The sequence below is a fragment of the Callospermophilus lateralis genome, chromosome 10 (genome assembly GCF_048772815.1).
Source record: "Callospermophilus lateralis isolate mCalLat2 chromosome 10, mCalLat2.hap1, whole genome shotgun sequence".
NCBI lineage: Eukaryota > Metazoa > Chordata > Mammalia > Rodentia > Sciuridae > Callospermophilus > Callospermophilus lateralis.
Window position 1 is genome coordinate 20,626,073 of NC_135314.1, and position 12,386 is coordinate 20,638,458.

Below are 12,386 nucleotides of genomic sequence, written 5' to 3' on the forward strand. Positions count from 1 at the left end.
ACAACAATGACATTAACTGTCCAGTTGGAAAAATAGCTAAGTGAATATTCCCAAAGGACATCTTAGATGATAAAAAAATAAAAATAAAAAGCCAGTCACTTCTCAAAAACCATAACATAAATTCAAACTGTGCCTGTACAACTGTCAAGGACAATATGTTTTCCTCATGTAGGTTTATTGTTTAGATAATGCAAGTCAGGAAAAGTAACATTTGTATATGTTTGTTTTAAACCTATGGAATGTGGCTCAGAGAGCTTATTCCTAATCATAAAATTGTATACATTTTTGACACATTAATCCTTCTTTGTATGTCTACCCACTTTTTTCTTTAAACACTATTTATAAAAGTTGAAATAAAGGGTGTTATTAGTTATAATATCATACATGATTTTTCCAGTCCACAAAATATGAGATCTAATATTAGTGAGCTAAAATAAGAGTTAAATGGTCATTCGTCTTTCCTTTGATTTAATTTTATTTCTTGTTTAATATTACTTTGTATAAGAATAAAACACAAGAATATGAAGATAAAATTTTATGTGACTATTATGTATGCTTTACTTATTTATTGGCCCTCTCAATGAACAAGGATTTTTTTGAGTACACAAAGAACAAAAGCATTGACCAAAAAGATGAAAAAATAAATAAAGAAAAAGTTGAACTTTTAAATAGAAATAAATCATTAGGGTAAAGGAAAATAGAAATAAGTACAGGAAGTTAAGAAGGAAAGATACAACTGTGAGAATGAAAATTAAAGAATGGATTAAACTAACATTCACTTTGATTTAGTTTCCTAAAAGCCAAAGTGAAATGGAAACATCATTATATTATTGGCCATAGTAAGAGGAAAGAATTAGAGATGACTTAGGAAAAGCAAATAATTAACCTGTCACAGGAGTCCCAAACAATAATAGAGTGCATTTCCTGTTGACTGTGAGAAGTATGTTGCATAATGTCATCAAAATGATCACTGTGGCAAATTAAAAAAGTGGATTTTGCATCATTGATCCTTAATATGATTTTTCATTCCCTAAAAATACTCTAGGAAGTTATTTTGGTAGAGTATATGATAATAATATTCTATTAAATTAATTTTTCATGTGAAAAAATTCTTACAGAAAATAGGTATAATGGAAAATTCTTATACTTCAAAATTTTTTCTAGGAGCACCATATTTATGTTTCCATTTATACCTTTAAGGCCATTTAGCTGGTGGTTTTAGACAGTCTTATCTCCTAGAAGGACAGGTACTGTGCGCTTCTGGTTGAGGCCATGATGTTCAAGTCATGAGAAATGTGCTTGTTAAATTAAGGTGCTGGCTTAAAACTGGAGGTGTGTGATCTAGCCCAAAGTCTTGGATAGATTTGGTTGAAGAAGTACCTTAGATAATCAATAACATTTTTTTCTCACAAAGAAATGTAGATCTATTCTAGCTCATGAAGGACTGATTAAAATTATAAACCATAAAGTATATTCAGGATCTTTTTAGCCTGATAATTTTTATGAATTTTGTATTATCAGTTGCTTATAGTGGATATAAATGAAAGAAATCAATAACTTCTCTATGAAATTTAATTTTATGGAACTGTGTCTAAATGATTCCTAGAAAAACTTTAGTAAAAAACACATGAAATGTTTGGACAGTTTTATACTGAGTAAATGTGAAAAACACTAAAAAAAGGAATATCACCATTCCATAGTTAATAATGACTATCAGTATGATTTAATAGCCATTAGTTAAGTTAACCCATAATTAAGTATATTATTTTCTAGTTAGTGACAAACATATTGTCACTAAAAGGACTAATATACCCTAGTCTCTATAATGGACAGAAGCAGTTTCTGAACGTGATGTGATAGTGATTGCTCAGAGAAGGTGGGTAGTTGGGCTATTATTTGTACATTTTCCAATTCCACAATAGGGATTTCACACTGTATCCAACTTCAAATTACCAATTTGATGTCACAAAAAGTGGAATTGAGAAGAGACTCTCAGTAACATATTCTATAGTATTTTTAGCACATAGATTTTAATATAAATGTTGCCACAGAGACACACTATAAATGACTGCAAAAATTTAGATAATAATAAAGTGTGGCAAAATAATCAGAGCATAATAACTTTTGGTTAATTATGCATTCATTTGTAAGCTTGTCTTAATGTTTAATAGTAGCTGTGTTTAATAACTGTGCAGAATTCCTAAACTCTTAATAATCAACACCTCTGACTATAGACCATATAAATCCAATCATATCCAATGTTAAAAAGGCTTTTTAATGAAAGGGAGGATGGGATAAGGAAGATACCAAACACAGCATATACCGACTTGGACTTTTCTAAACAGGGTTAAAAATACAGATTGGATGTAAACCTTAATGAACCAGCTTATACACTGCATCTAGGCAACACAGAAACAAACTACTCCTAACTAGAATGAAATGTCAAGACCTTTAGAAACTAATATTCATAAAGTGCATGTATGATATAGAATATAGAAAGAACTTTTCCTCTTGTCCTGGATTTGTAGGTAAATCCACAAATGTGAAACCAATCACAGCATAGCATTTCCATTTTTAAAAGAAAATTACAAGATACAACCTTTATAACTCATAAACATTTGCCACACTTTACCTGCTACTTAATCAAACTACCATTTACCAGTAATGCACCAGGAAAAAACAAAACAGGAATTGAAGATCAATGTTAAGAAGTGTAGACCTAATTACATAGGATAGCAGTTGCTCTGCAATGTCTGTTACCTCACACTCATATACTTTTTCTCTTGGATCTAGAGATATGTGGGGCAAACCAACCAGACCTTTTTAGAAGTTAATGTCAAACCCAAAATTAATTTGCCAGCATCCCCTTCTTGGCAGATCTCAGACTATCTACAATCCCTACCACTTGGAGCACATAAATGATCTCACATATTCACCAACCCTTAGAAAATGATTGCTATAGCATTGAATAGGTAACACAAAGGCTATTTGCATTTCCTCATCTTCCCTCCCAGACTCCAACACAGTGAAAGAAAGAGGACTACTGGTAAAAAGAAAGAAAGGAACAGAGTGAGAGTACAGACTGTATCATTGTCCAGAGTTTTCAGATCAAACTATTGATGAATGACATATAAGAATGTGAATCCAAAGTTTTAAAATAGATGAAGTTGAACTTCATAGACCATATTATGGACAAATTGTCTGAAAACGTAGGGAGTCTATCCAATACGTAGTTATGGGACATGAAAGAAGATCTCACATTTATGGTTGAAGACAATGATGGATAGAATACTCAAACACAGGTACACAATATTCATATGCATTTAGAGAGATTAACACATTTTCTCCAGATGATAAAATCTATTATTCTAAACTATAACAAAATTTACATTTCACCCATAATACATTGGTGAAATAAAATCTAATAGTATTTACCATGTTTTATGAGAGAAAAATATGAAATTGAGACCAAAAGTGCAGTAGAAATGCAATGTATCTTGAAAATAATGGTGAAATATATATTCAGACTGGATCATATCTATGTAGCTATTTGGTCTGCACTTATAACAATACCTCCTAAACACATATTCAGAAAGAAAGATCTTTTATTTGTATTTCCATTTAAGACATTAGTGATGAAAAAAATAAATATTTGAAAGGATTCAAATGAAGTGCTTCAATTTACAGCACACTGATTTCATATTAAAATACTAAACCTTGATAGAAACAGTAATAATGTCCCCTTTTAAACCGATCTAAAACACATTTTAAAAATCAGTATAATGAGATAATTATAATATAAAGAGTAAATTAATAAAAAGTGATTTAAAATAAATTAAAACTTATTTTTGTCTCTAAGGAAAAAGAAACACATCACTACAGGATGTGATAAAAGCACAAAATAGTGTGTTTATATGTGGAAGTGGCAAGAATGTCCAAGTTACCTAAGACTGATAGGGTATTAGGGATGGCTCAAATAACAAAAGCAGTATTGCTGTTGGGGATAAGACTTTCCAAGATGAGAAGCCACTGGATAAAATTTTGAATATTCCCTTATCTTAAAGGAAATTTTAATATGGAGGACATTTTGTATATATTAGAACTTCAAAAACTATTTTATTCTAATACTTGTTTTAAATGGATTCTAAGATAGATAATTATAAACATATGTTTAATTTATTTGAATATTTAGTAATCACTGGGTGTGGAATGATAGGAGTGTTCTGGCGGGGAGGTAGGGGGTCTTCCCTATCCATACACACTAAAAGGCAGTAGTGTTCTACAATCTTTGTGACAACTAGAAAAGGTACAAAAATGTGCAAGCTATTCCTTAGCAGTCACTACATCCACTGAGAAGCATTGGTAGTGGGCATGCTAATGGAAATCAAAGTACCTGGGTTCTTTTCCTAGATTCTATTAAATAGTGATAAGTGCTTCCATTAATCTCTTTAAGGATACTTCCAATGTCAAAATTATGATTTTTTTATTATGTCCAGTTCATGAAAATCAGGGTATCAAGAAACTTTAAAAATAAACAAAAAATAAAAATAAAAAAGATTTGTTTTACTTCCTTATAGTGATTTCCAAATTTTCATGCTCAAAATTTACATATGAACGTCTTTCAACTAAATTTTATTTTCACTTCCTATGCATTGCTGTTATTAAAGACAGCCACAAAGTACAATAGTGATTGTATTTTTGCAATTTGTTGAGGTTATATTCCATAAACCACTTTGAACCAAAAAGATATAGGTATTGATTTCTGAAAGTAAATTAGTTTTTTAGTGTAAAGTGTTTGTCCATGTGATTGCTCACCCATTTAGCAAATGATATCTTGCAGCACACTAATTGCTACCTTGGTTAATTCATTTCACACAGTTATACACTTAACCACCAAAAGAAACCAAGAGATGTGGAGGACATAATTGCACCTTAAAAATATAAGTATAACCTTCTGCATCATCCCAAGCTTTCTTTAAGATAACAAAATAAAACATGTAATTTCCAATAGCTTTTAAAGCAATGGTGCTTTCTAAATAGGCAGTTACATTCTACTAGTATTTCCAAATGCTTTACACAATTTTTTTTAAATAGTGTTTTCTTCATAAATGTGTAGGTTACTTCCATTTAATAAGTCTAAAGATTCTGAAACTGTGCAGTCTGACCATGCTCACTAATCTATTTGATGCAAACAGGCAAAATATTTAAGCATGCGGACTCAACCTGAGACATTGCACAACAATTTTCCTGTTTTGATCAACTGATGTTCACAGATGAATCTGGACACCATCCCTTTAATCAGCTCTCACAGTCTAAAGGCTGGAACAGACTCTAAACGGGTAATTTGAGTACAAAATGTGAAATATTGATAAGGCATCCTGGAGTCGTAAATTAGAGGACCATATATGTTGAACGAGTATGAGTGTCAATAAAAGATAAATTCAGAAATAATTATGTGATCACATAATGAAAATTTACATTTTATTCACATACAGCAAAAATGTTATTTTCTGAGCAGTGCACTGGGGATTCAGGAATGCTACATTCCACTGAGTCACTAAAAAATTAAAGACTTCAGCACTGCTTCTGGGGTCATCCAGATCATGATTTCAGCAGAAGTGAGGAGAGTAGATAAACAGAGCGTACCTGCTCCCCTAGCAACCTGGAACTGGAAGTGACAATCTCCTTTCCGTTTGCATTCCTTGGTTGAGATCAAGGTATTTGGCTGTCCTTAACTGCATGAGGGACTGGAAAGTAACACCTAGCTCAGATCAGAGAGAAAGAGACAGAGAGAGACAGATAAGGAATTCGGTTTTAGAAAATATGAAACATTCTTTATCACTTTTCTCTGAGCTAAGACTAAAAAAAAAATTAAAATTTAAAACTACACAGCTGTAAGCAATAGGGAATTTAAAAGGCATTTAAATCAGAGAAGTAACATGATCAGTTGTGCATTTTAGTTAGCTAACTCTGGCACCTGTGTGTGGGAAGAATTGGGGGTGGCACATTTCTGGAAAATTATAGTTTCAGCCACGGATTAACAGCAAGCTTGAGCAAAGAGAAATTAGGCATAGCATGAGTGTTCTTAACTTAATATGCTACAATTGAAGAAGCGGAGTGTAGAGTTGAAAAATAATTTTGATGAGGGCCAGAAATTCTCATCAAATTATGTTGCTGACATTTTGTGTCAAGAACTAATTTATTGAGCCTTACAGATGAGAAAATTTAGAGCAGGCAAATTCAGAATTCCTTCCAATTCTACTATTCTAGTGAGTCTTCTGAAGTATCATTACAAGATGCACCAGGGAATTTCTGACATTGTCCATTTGATGCTATGAAGAACATGCAAACTAGGCAAAGTGACGATGAAAAATTTATAGTGGTTGCTGCCATTTCAGCAGGATTGGTGAAATGAAGGTTTGATTTGATTTTAATATACATAAAATAAGTAAGAGAGGAAATTAATTTTCTACATGTTCTTAAGCAAGCCAGTTAGCATGATGTCATGTCAGTTTCCTTCTCTAAAATGAAGATTGCAAGCGTAATTACCAGAATAAGTAGTTGTTTCATTATTATTATTATTATTATTATTATTATTATTATTATTATTAAATAGATAATCTATGTGAAATATACATGATATTTCCTATTGTAGAATAACTGATCAATACAGGCTAGTAGGCTAGTTACTGGGCCTGTTATAAACTAGGCATTTCCTAACTCTCTGTCCACCAGAACCCTAAATGGGTGGATCAACTTTGTCAGCTTTGCTCCTCCTTGCTACTTCCAGAACTTTCTACCTCTGTTTACCAAAAGTCCCCAGCTTTGGATTTAATGTCATTACAATTACACCAATATTTTTCAAACTTTAGAGCATATCACATCACCTAAAAGACTTGTTAAGATAGAAATTGCTGTATCCTAACCAGAATTTTTGGTCACTAGCCTGGGATCAGCCTAGAACTTTGTATTCTAACATGATCCCAATGATGCAATTATTGCACATAACACTTGACCAAAGCACTTCCTTATAGTATGTAAAACTACTTAGTATTACTAGCATTGACAAACCTCTGGGCCTTTCCTCATTTCCTGAGGGTTTTAGTTCCTGGATCACTCATGATGCCCCAAAAATAGTTGGACATATTTCTGAGTAATTTCAATAACCACTTAGTTCTGGCTTTGGAGTTCAGAAAAACACAAAATTTTAGTCTATGTTTTACTTTCCCCTCATTTTTCCCCCCAAACTTTCAGTTGTATTATACTACACACACAAACACACACAAAAAAAATGTCATTAGCAATAACTGCAACATCTCCATTATCCCAATATCACACATCCCTCTCAGATCAAGACCTCATATTTTTCCTGCTCCTTTCCACTTATGCACGACGTGTCTTCACAATCTTTTGAACCTATATTCCACTGAGGTCACCTTCTTGTCACTGTCCGTCATCCTCATCATGTGTTCAATTACTTTTTACCTCACTCGATTTTTACGGTCAATTGAAACTGAACAAACTGTCAACTTCTTTGCTTCCATTTCATTTTATCATATTTACCTGGAAGAAACCAAACAGGACTAAACATGATCCCACCCCTAATACACACTGCCATTTTCAGAGCTATACAGCTGGAGGAAAAATACAGAAGTACTCACTGCACTTTGAATTCAGATCTGTGTGATTTCAAAGTTTATGATCTTGTCACTTGTCACAAAAATAGCTAGCAAGCACCGTATCAGCACTTTATGTGTGTTAGGTTCTTGAACGAGCTCTCTCTTAATGCTTAACAAATCACTACAAACTTGAAAGCTTCAAACAACACACAAGTTTCTTTAGTTTCCGTGGGTCATTCATTAGTACACAGATTTATTGGATCTTCCAATTCAGGATCTCATATTAAAAATATGAAAAGTATTGATCAGGCCATGGATTTCATCTGAAGCTTGTCTGGGTAGGATCTGCTTCTAACCTTGCATGATCATTGGAGACATTCAGGTCCTTGTAGACAGTCAAACTAAGGGCTTTAGTTACTTGCTGTATGTCAGCAAATGGCCATCCTTAGTTTCTTGCCCATCGTGCCTACCCAATATTCCCTGCTGCTTCCTGAAAGTCATGAAGGGAGGGAAAATCTCTGTGCAGGAGGAATAATTCAGTTTATATGAGGAAATACAGTCAACAGATAACATATGTATAATCATGTACATCTTATTAGCTGTACTCTGCTGGTTAGATGTCATAGCAGTTTTCATAAAAATAAAAGAACCTGAATATAAGAAGGTTGAAAAATGGGTTCTCTTAGTAGCAAAAGGATTATTTTAAGAATCTTAATTATATTAATTGTAGATTTTTGTACCATTTTAAGATACAAAAACAAAGAGAAAGAGATTTCAAACAACTACTCCAATGCTGTTACCAGTACCTATATTAGAATTAAATCAGTCTGCTGAACATGGTGGTCCACACCTATAATCCTAGTGATTCAGGCTGAGGAAGACTGATAAGTTCAAGACCAGCCTCAGCAAAACTGTTCTCAAATTAAAAAAAAAAATAAGGGGTCCATGATGTAGCTTGGTGGTAGAGAGCCACTGGGTTCAGTCCCAAGTACTACACATGTAAATACACACACACACACATTCACACACACACACACACACACACACACACAGATGCATGAAAGTCTGACTCGAGACTCTACTCCTTTAATCACTATGATATATTGATCTGACCATTTTAAAGGTGAAGATTGATCTTTTTTAAATTTAATTTTATGAGAAAAATTAAAAATATTTTGAGGAAATATAGACTAAGATTTTAGTTAAGCAGTCAATTTTCATGAGCATATTTGTTAAAATCAAATTATGTAATAAGATTACAGAGAACATTAGGGATGTGAATTTCAACAAAGCTCTAACATAGTTTCTGCTTATATATATCCAATGCTATTAATATTATTTTCAATACTAGGAGTGCACAGATAAATAATTATTTGGAAATGACTAACCTTTGCAATAGCAATATTCCCACCACAGTGACAAATTTTGATTTCTGCTTGGTACTTGAGTACCAAAGTAAATATTACATTTCCCAGCCCTCCTCAAAACTAGCTGTGGCCTTTGAACCATTGCTGACCTGTGAGATGTCAGTGGAAATATTGTAGAGTATATAAATTTTATGAAATGTCTGAATAGATGAGAGGGCACAGACACACCTCTTTTCTCCCTCTTGCTGGTTGGAACACTGTAATGACAGATCCCATTAGAGAAAACATCCTGGGTCATGAGGTGAAACCTTATTCTCTGGATGACACACTAGAAAGAAAATAAGAATTAGAGTGCCCAGGGTTCATGGGATTACTATAGCATACTTGCCTTCATTGTGACAGAAATCAACTTTAATTTTTTTAAGGCACTATTATCAAGGATTTCTCTCTTATTCAAAGCCAAACTCAATTCACACTGATACAATAATTTGAAAAGAAATAATTGTCAATGCTTTTCTTATCCTCATGGACTGTTGCTTCTCATTTAAAGTATAAATTGATAATAATTATTAAAAATTGTATAGAAAGTACCTTGTCAACATGCACCAAGGTTTGAGTAAATTAGATTATATTCTGACTAACCTTTAAAATAATTATCGAAGCATTCAAAGGAAGATAAATCCTACTCTTGAAATTTCTGTAACTAAGTTCTTATTATTTCTGTTTTTCTTGAATACTAATCATGATTTAATTGAAAGTTAATATTTGCCAGAAATGTTTGGATATAATACATTTTCAACATGATACTGATTCTACTACTGAGGAGAGCTCATTAGAATATGGCTTACTGAAAATCATGCTATAAAATATTCTGTCTTATGAAAATAAAGTGGATATATAGCCAATAAAGTATTCAGGCAAATATCCAAATCTTTAAGGCCATCAAAAATATCAATTCATTCTAATAGTTTGTATCTGTAAACTGAAGAGAAAAAGTCAGCAAATTATTGTTTTAACAAGTTACAAAATACATAGAACAATGTGATTATCCTGCTCTTGAAATATGCTTCTTTTCAAACAGGGGTAATGAAGACAGCTAAAGAAGCAATGCAACAATAAAAATCTCCATATATGTTCAGTGAATTGTACTTTACATGTGATTGGCTTTAAAATTAGGAGGTCCTACTTTCTGAGGTAATAGATTATAATATTTGAAGATAGCAAGTGCAGATGGATCACCAGTTCATGTCACTTGCCACTACACAATGAAGATTCAATCTTTATGCTGAACAATTCAGTCTTTATACTACTGGTCCAGTGGCATGTTCATATAAACTGCCATCATTCTATTTATAATGTGGATATTATATTCCTTCATAGTTTTACATAGTGAATTTACTGGTATTTTGCAACTTTAAATAATTGTGGTGCTGTTTATAAGTGAGTCATATAAAATATATTAAAAGAAAAAAGAAACTATGATTGTTAAATAACATTTTAGCATGTCTACATGAAAACTAATAAAACCATTTAAAAGGCAAATATATTTGTGTTCAGACAAGCAAAATGTGCCATGAATTCCACTTATGTAGATAAATGGTGAATCAACTATTCTAAACAATCTACTTCAACTTATCACAGTTTTATTGGCTAGCTGTTCATAACCCAATGAATCCTCAATATTTAAATAAATTCTGCTTACTTTTTAAGTAGATCGGTTTCTTCAAACTTCTTTCAATGAAAGACTTTTAATTTACAAGTTAAAATTAGATTTCTCATTATAAGATATCTTTCAAGATGAAAAAATTTTTAAACTAAATTCAGAATGATTGAAATACTGTACATATGTGGACAGGTTGGAGGAAGGAGATGATTTATAGAAATGTTTATACACAACAAATTTTGTTAAGAATATAGAGTGGTATGTGTCTTACTTAAATATACTTGTATATTGATATAAGCATTTGCAGCACTCTGTGACATAGGCAGACATTTTACTTCATCTTTATATGGATCATAGCTCTAATTCTAAAGTTAGTTATTTGCTGAACATTACAACATCTAGTTTGGAATTCTTCTTTTATATTAATTCCAATGGAAATTTTTTCTTTCTTTTTCTCCTCCACTCCCATTTCTATCTTCCCATCTCCTTTTCTATGCTTTTTTTTTCTCTCTCTCTCTTTCAAATCCCTTTCTCTAACTGCTACACTGTTTTAGGTCATTGCAGTCTTTAATTCCCCTTAATTTTACTAAGTTCTTCTTTTATTCATGCATTTTAATTATACACAATAGTGGGATTCATTATGCCATATTCACACATGCATGTAACATAATGTAAAATATTTCAGCAATTTCTTCAAATAATACTCATCATGTTGTTTCTATCCCAAGGTCTGTTTGTTGTTCACACATTGCTGCCATCTGCCTTGTGGATGTGTCTCAGGACATCTGCTGCCTATCAGAGTCTTTGTTTTTGTCTTTTTTTCTTCCTTCCCATTGTGTAAGGAATTATGGAAATCTATTTTATAACTCCACTAAAAATACAAATTCAAAGTGCTCAATGTTCTAGGCCAGAGGACATCTAGCATCTCTATCTTTGCATCACAGATGTTGGACTACTTGGTTTCAGTATTGTTTCTTTCTCAAATGAGTTAATCAACTTAGGCAGTTTGATTGACAGAATTATGGTCTCACTTATTCTTAGCTTCCATTTTTACTCTTTGTATTTTTTTTTAATTCAGAGAGCAAAATGTTAAATCACCCTTGGTTTAGTTTTTTGTTTTATACCTAGTATTACCATGCAAACTGCTTGCATATTTGTGGTTTGCTTTTGTATCCCTAGTGTCTTTTCCAATTTAACTATTGAGCAATATTTTTTTTTCATTTTTAACGATGCAATCTTCCTAACAGTTGCATTAAAACAAGCAAATATGCACTTTGTTGAACTACAGACTCTCCCTGACTTCATCTACTAGTGACTGACATGCCTGTGCACACAGCAATTTTCTCAACTAAGTGAGTTAGAAGTAAAAATTGTGTATAAAGATTATCTACCTCTTTTTCCCTTAAAACTAATTCAATGTAACTAACACTTCTCATTTAAGCATATCATGCAAAATGCTCACTGGTGAAACAAGCAACTCTAATTCACAAATGGCAAACAATTGTTGTGGCCTTCCAGCTTCTAGTGGTTCCGGGAGGATTATGCTATATTGCTGCCTTTGCAAGTCACTCCTCAGACCCAATGTGCCATGGTTTGTCTAGTGCTATGCAATTGTCAGCTGGCAATAAATGGTGAGAAATGGAAAAATCATCTATTACATAAACAAAAAATACCTGTAGGAAATAAAACTACAAGTCTGTTCCTGTGGAATGCAAAATGAATTGTCAACACTCCAAA